Here is a 6,039-nt window from a genome sequence, read left to right as displayed (position 1 = left end):
ACCCGTAGTCCAAGCTGGAACAGGTTGCTGCCTGCTCCCCCAGCCCAAACCTCCTGACTCCCTGCCCAGCCTTGCCCAGCCCCCAAACAGCAAGCCAGGCCATCAAGGAAGTAGCAGGTTGTCATCTGCTGCCCCACCAGCCCGGCCCAAGTCTCCCCATTCCATCCTCCCCCACCCAAACCTCCCTATCCCACCCTACTGCTCCCCAAAACCTCCCCATTCCATCCTCTCTCTGCCCCAAGTCTCACCATTCTACACTTCTTTCCACCCCAAACAGCAAGCCAGACCTGGTGAGGCAGCAGCAGCTTGCTGGCCCGGCCAAAACTGCTCCACTCCTCCAAATGGCCTCTCCCACCCCTCAAAGACCAAGCTGGGTCTGGCAAGGCATGGGGCTGGCCAGACCTGGCATATGCCTCCCCTCTGTGTTTCCATACCGCCCTGACATAGTAAGGGGAGTTCTTATTCACAGGTATCCCTGCCCACATGCCAGCCTAAAGGGTGATGCTGGTGCTGCAGAGATGGGGAACCCATTCTTTGGTGATAGCCAGGCCTACCTACAAGGAACTTCCAGGATTTTTTTTCTTTCTGTTCTCATGCTGTCAGCTTGCTTGCCACAGCAGCACATTTTCAGCTCCACAGCCAAAGAAGAATGTGCCCTCAACACGATACAGTAGCCCTGCTGAATGGATACTCGTTTCCAGTCACAAGAGGGCCCCTGACGACATTGCCTCCCCTAACCCAGATACTCCTTTCTATAACTAACTCCTCCTGACCACCTTACAACGCACTCTATTGTTTCTATTGTTTCTCAAACAATCTATCCAGACACCTCCCAGAGGTTATCCTAGATCTTTCCAAGGGTCATACTGACACCCCCCAAAGGTGGTTCTTCACCCTATAAATATCCTACCCTTCAAAGGGCCAATCACCCAATGCCATTGACACTTTTCCATCTTTCTCACTGTGCCCAATGTGTTGCCCCATGGAACCAGATACTGGTCATTTGGTTCTGAATCCCGGATCTTCTTCACGGTGCAGTCAGGTCATATTACCCACATATCTCCATCCTGGGTAACAACTCCCCCACCCACAAATATCCTCCCAATCCCCTGACCACCCTCCCTTGCTCTAAACAGCAAGCAAATGACAGTGTTCTGGGATCATCAATAGGTAGGATACAAGCCAGTGGGGTGGGTGGGTGAGTGAGTGGGTAAAACAGCAGGAAAGCCCATTGCAGCAGAACATGCTTGCTGCCCCTCCCCCCTTTTTTTAGAGTCCAGTTGCTACCGCTAGTAGCAAAAATTATTTAAAACATTGGCAAAACAATCTCTTAAACAATGAACTTCATAGATTTTTGTTTGTAATTGCTTTATTAAATCAGTGTACTGATTTTGCTCAAGTAATTCTCCAAACTCTTATTTTGCGGTTAAAAAAGCCTTTCCCCTCTTGTTTGTTATAACATCTCTTTGAAGTGTGATAGGATCTGTGTCTGATGTGCTCAGAGGTAATTGTAAGGCTTTCTAATTAATTGGCAAGCTCATTCCATAACTATTCTCTATTTCTGGCTAGGCTAACTTCCACGTGGGGCCTGGAGATGTCTTAGAATTACAACTCATCTAATGACTGACTACAGAGATCAATTCTGCTGGAGAAAATGCCTGCTTTAGAAGGTTGGCTGCAGAATGCTATACCCTACTAAGGTACCTGTCCTCCCTAAACATTGCCCTCCCTAAGCTCCACCTCAAATCTCCAGGAATTTCCTGACCCAAAGTTGGCAATCCTATTGGTCAATTACCATTGTCCATTTTGTTACTAATGAATCACAGGTTCACAGATTGATTTGATAGTATTCCAGTGACTCATTCCGGAGAACTCCAAATTCTCAGAGGCATGTTTCTGTACATGCAACCGTACTCACATTTTAGGAAACTTATTTGAACTGAATCCTAATTTTAGTGATTGCCTGGCTGTAAGATCTTGACTTTTGACCCTGTGTTAGTGATTACATAGATAATATTTACTGTGAGAGAATTTATGAAGAGATGAGTAAAATGTAAAGCAGATTACATTTCAAATTGAAGTGGCTATGTATTTTACAACATCTAGGTCTCATCTTCAAAGGAATTATATGAGTTTTTGAAGTTCAAAGAACTTCCTTTCACTAATGGAGACTAGTCCAATAAAAGGCATCATCTTTCTTCAGGTTTTAGGCAACTTTTCCAGCAATAAGAACCACATGGGGCATATCATTTATTTATTTAAATATCTATACCCTGCCTGTCCTGTGTGACTCAGTACTGCTGGAGAGGAAGAATGGTGGCAGTTTTTACACAACTTATTTGCCCCAGGTTTGATGCTGGTGGGAAGTGGGTTTTTTTTCTCCTGATTATGCAGGACATCATGGTACATTCATGCACCTTCCAAGGTTTCCTTCACTGTTCTTGGATCTTTCCCAAACCTGCTTTGCTGCAAAAGTTTCAGAAACATAGCAGCAAAGTCCAGTTGCCTGCCATATGGGTGTGAAAGTTTGAATTTTCTCAATCCTGTGTCCATACAACAGCCAATTTCCTGCCTGTCCCTGAGGCAGCCATTCCCTTCCCTTCCCCCATTATGGGGGGGGGGGTGATCTTTTAAAATTGGCAATTGAATATCATTATGATATACCAATCTGTCTATCAGATTGCAGAACACTACACCCCATCTGGACGTTGGCAACCACAATCGTAACTGGAATAAGTCTCTAGGGTAGAGGAGACAAACATGCAACCTTGGGGCTGGATCTAGTCACTAAAGAGGGTTTACCAGGCCTGTGACACAACTGAGGCACACACCCCTTCCAATCTGATCTGGCAAACCTGCTGTGGGGGTCTCTAGACCAGATTGAGAAGGGGGGGGGGATTTGCTTCAGCTGGCTCTGTAGCTGTGATTCCAGGAGATCTTCAGGCCCCACCTGGAGGCTGGTGACCTAGAAGGAGAGAAGGCAGCAGGAAAAGGAGAGAGGCTATGGGGGTTTTCAGGAAAATAAAAGAGAAAATGGAGCTGCCTCTCACAAGTCCTTGTGTGTTCCCATTTGTATTTCATAAAACATCACTGTGGTGATGTGGCTGAATATTATCTCAGTCTTTTCTTGTCTCTTGATGACAGATTTTTGTTACTGTGCCATAGGTACATTTTGTACTTCCTTATAACTAATTACACAAGTGAAAGAAAATTACCAGCATCAGTTAAAACAATTCCAACTGGTTTAGTGACTAGCAAGAACATGCATTTGCTATAGGCAGCATAATAAGCCCAGTAAGCTGGCAACCTTCTACTACAGCCTTCCCATCAATCACCAATCACCCCTTTCATTTTTATCCATTCTTCTAGTTTTGTAGGCATTCTTCTCCAGACTAGTATAAACCAGTTTGCCCACCTGGAACAGGTGTGCACATGTGTTGAAGAATGAACAGGCATAAAACAGGTGTGCATTTTAGCACAAAACAAGAAGTGCAAGAAGCAGTGCCTGGGAAAAGAGATGTGATGTAGTGCAAGGTTTTCATGTCTCCCCCCATGGTCACCATCATTACTGCAAATCTCTGACTGCAGCCCAACATGTCCGTGCCCCCATCCCCCCATGTTGCTTCTAGGGCATGGGGATTCCCAGCAACATCAACAGAAATTGTCACTGGATTCCCACTCATATGTAAAAGGCAGGAAGCCTGCTGATAGAGCCACACACATACCTCTAACCTCTGTAACTTTTTGCCCTTTTGAGCCACTGTTTTGGCCACCTTCTTGAGGAGCAGGGTTGCCAGCTCCATATTGGCAAATCCCTGTAGATCTGGGGATGAAGCCTGGGAGTTTGAGGATAGGAGGGGAGCTTGGGAAGGATGTCATGCTATAGAGTTCACCCTCCAATCTGCTGCAGTCTGCAGATCAGTTATGTTTCCAGGAGAACTCCAGACCCTATCTGGAGGTTAGCAATCTTGTTGAGAAGTCTCTTCCAGCTAGGAAAGAATGGGTGAGGCATGGTAGCACCTTAAAGGGGATGGAGGCCTTTGTTTTGCAACCACGCAGCAGTCACAGTAGTACCAGAAAAATATCGGAGGACTTCTGTCTCAGAATGAGTTGAAATGCATGAATACCTACACTGGAAAGAGAGCGAGCGAGGCTTTTTGGTGGCTACCCCACCATATCTCTCCATCTTTGTTGACTTCCTGAAGTGCCAGCTGTGATGCGGCTCCCCAAAAAATCAAGGAGTCAGAGTTGTAAAAAAAATTGACTCCTCTAAGGATTCAGCTTCAGCATATCTGATTAGCTGGAGCCAGCATTTTAATCAACGTTTTGATCAAGATATTTAATTGATTAATCAAGTAATGCAAACCTAAACAGAGCTGTGCCTTTCCAAGCCTCTGACAATCTAGAAGGTTGTAACAGCCTTTAGGACTGCACTGTACATTTTGCAGGCCTGTTTAGTAACAAACAATGAAATAGGGGAAGGAAAGACTGTGAATCTCCTGGGAAAACAATTTATAAGAACAGGGGAGGAAAGGGAATGGCATATGTCCCATGATGCAGCAGATGAAGGGAAGTACCATGTGACATACTGGGGGCTGAATTGGGAGCAAATTGCAGGCGATTTAAGAAGGGAGAAGCTGAAAGAGAAAGTGGGTGAGGTGAGGTGGTAGAAGTACCCACTTAGGAGGAGGGGGGGGCAGAGAAATCTGATCCCATTGGCGAAGGGCTGCTTCTCTTTTGTGAAAACAACTTAGAAATGTAGTGTATTGTTGAAGACTTTCACGGCTGGATTCAAATGGTTGTAGTGGTTTTTCCGGGCTGTGTGGCTATATACCCAAAACATTACCTTTTCTCTAGACACAGTGTGTAACAGACTTCCCTCTGTGATACACCTCTGAAGATGCCAGCCACAGATGCAGGCAAAACGTTAGGAATAAGATCCACCAGACCATGGCCACACATCCTTGAAAACCCACCAGAACCAGTAGAATTTTAGCCAACTGGGCCCTAGTTATACATCAGATAACATAAGCTGGTTTCTCTTGGCATCTTAGAGATTTTTCACAGCTGGTACTTTTGTATCCAGTTATTGGAAGTTTTATTTTCACTTAAATATTTTGGGATTCTGTTTTCTAAATTCCATCCAGTTGGGAGTGTCGTTATTTTCTTAAGCAAGGAGCTTAAGAGAGTTCACTAGAGTTAATGAGGAGACGCCACAGGATGATTCATCTGTCCAGAATAAACATAAGGAAAGCTCATATGCAAATGGTGACTTGTTATTAGAATACTTTCACTCTTTCTAAGAGAGCAATGTCATTAATGTTGGTGGTCAGATAGATTGGCTGGCCTCCATATTTTATTCCACTGGTTGCATAGCTTGCCCCTGATCAGATCAGAGCATGCAGTCAGTCGTCTTTGAGAAACAGAAACAAACCATTCAGCTGGTTGCTGAAGGGCTAAAATGAGCACCCACATTCTGAGTGCTTTTTCTCAGTCTCATTCCTTCATTATTTATAGCATTAGAAGCATGTCTCCCTCAAAGAGTGATAGCCCATGAAGCACATATTAATTATAGTACGTTATATCTGAAACACCAAGGGATTGTAAAGACTGTAAATAAAACTTATACCATTAAGAAAAAACTTCTATTTTTAACTTTGCAGCAGATATATGCTGGTCTTAATGGGTTTCTGAAACCACCAAAGACAGCAGTCCTATGCAGACCTACTCAGAATCCTACTCAGGTCTATTCAATCATGCTTATGCCCAAGGAAGTGTTGTAGGATTGCACTACAAGAATGCAGAAGCACTCACAGTTATGACATGTCTATACATGTCCTCATGAGAAAAATGCACAAGATTCTGCTACGGATGTTGCAATGGGATTATGAAGCATTCACTATCCTTGTGTCTAGTGTATTTATAACATCAGGTTGTGCTAGAGTTGCCAAACTCCTGGTGGTGGCTGCAGATCTCCCGCTATTATAACTGATCTCCAGGCAGTAGAGACCAGTTCACTGAGAGAAAATGGCCGCATTA

This window comes from Sphaerodactylus townsendi, linkage group LG03, assembly GCF_021028975.2.
Source record: "Sphaerodactylus townsendi isolate TG3544 linkage group LG03, MPM_Stown_v2.3, whole genome shotgun sequence".
Classification (NCBI taxonomy): Eukaryota; Metazoa; Chordata; class Lepidosauria; order Squamata; family Sphaerodactylidae; genus Sphaerodactylus; species Sphaerodactylus townsendi.
The sequence above is the reverse complement of the archived record's forward strand: the minus strand, read 5'-3'. Positions refer to the sequence as shown.